The sequence below is a fragment of the Octodon degus genome, unplaced genomic scaffold (assembly GCF_000260255.1).
Source record: "Octodon degus isolate 3935 unplaced genomic scaffold, OctDeg1.0 scaffold00004, whole genome shotgun sequence".
NCBI classification, from domain to species: Eukaryota; Metazoa; Chordata; class Mammalia; order Rodentia; family Octodontidae; genus Octodon; species Octodon degus.
The window spans coordinates 22,600,160-22,601,433 of record NW_004524580.1 but is presented as its reverse complement, the minus strand read 5'-3'; the positions used below and the strand labels follow the sequence as shown (position 1 = coordinate 22,601,433).

The 1,274-nt window shown below is 45.2% G+C and overlaps 1 pseudogene; it reads left to right on the top strand.

The window, feature by feature from the left end:
* The first annotated feature begins 298 nt into the window (after positions 1-298).
* Positions 299-1,056, top strand: LOC101578688 (annotated as a pseudogene).
* The last annotated feature ends 218 nt before the right edge of the window (positions 1,057-1,274 follow it).

Sequence of the window (1,274 nt, the reverse complement as noted above, 5' to 3'; positions counted from 1 at the left end):
TCAGCTGGATTCTTTGGTCTTTAGTGTGTGGAGAGAGTTTTTGCACTCCCTTTGTATGTGATTCTTTGGGTGATTATTAGAAAATAATCCTAGCATTTTGAAGAGATGGGAAGCGGGGGTCTCATCTGATCCAGGGGCCCAGAACCAAAGAGTGGCAGAGTTTGAGAAGCTAGCAGCTCAGGGTTTGGCAATAGTGGACCCATCAGTTGAAGTTGGGGGTGGGGGCACCGAGGGCGTGGGGTCGGGGGAGGGGTCCTGGTCTTTGGCTTCTTGACTCAGTCCTGCTTCAACAGTGAACATGTCTCACCCTGTCAGAAATAGGAATTATTATTCAGAGTTTCATTGATTGATTATTGAGAGCTTTTGATTATTCAGAGTTTCAGGAGTCTGATGATGCAGATGAAGATCATGGAAGAGACTCAGGTCCTCCCACTAAGAAAACCCAATCGTTTCCTCGAGAAGCTAAAAGTAAGAGGGGATCTGGAAAGAATTCAGAGGAAGACAGTGAAGACTCAGAAGAAAGTGGTGTAAAGACTAAGAAGACTGATTCTCATTCAGCAGAAGACAGTGAAGATGAAAAAGACGATCATAAAAATGTGCGCCAACAGCGGCAGGCAGCGTCTAAAGCAGCTTCCAAAGAGGGAGAGATGCTCATAGAAGATGCGAGTAAGTGAGGAGGAGCAAGAGGAAGAGGATCAGGCACCATTCCAGGGAAAGATTCCGGCAGTGATAGATTTCCTAATGGAAGATGATGATGACAGTGACTAAGACAGTTCAAAAAAAAAGGCAAAAAGATGGTTAAGAAACCCAAACCTGAGTGAAAAGAAAATGCCCAAACTGAGGCTAAAGGCTACAGTGACACTGAGTCCAGTGAAAGCAAAGGAAAGTGGGTTGCCCCACAGCTTCCAAGGCATCAAAGGAAAAGTCTCCTTCTCCCAAAGAAGATGAGGAACCCGAAAGCCCTCCGGAGAAGAAGACATCGGCAAGCCCCCCACCCCACCAGAGAAGTCTGGAGATGAAGGGTCTGAGGATGAAGCCCAGTCTGGGGAGGATTGAAAATGCTCAGAGTTTGGGGAGAGAGGAAAAGAGAACCTACTTAAAATAGAACATGGTTTGACTATGGCTTGACTCATGGGCTTTCAGGCTTTTTTTCTACTTTTGGATACAATTTTTCTCTCTTTCTTTTTTCTCTCCCTCTTTTTCCCTCCCTCTTGTTTCCTCTTCCTCTCTTTCTCCAGAAAACCATTGTATATGGAAGTGTTTAAAAGTTACCT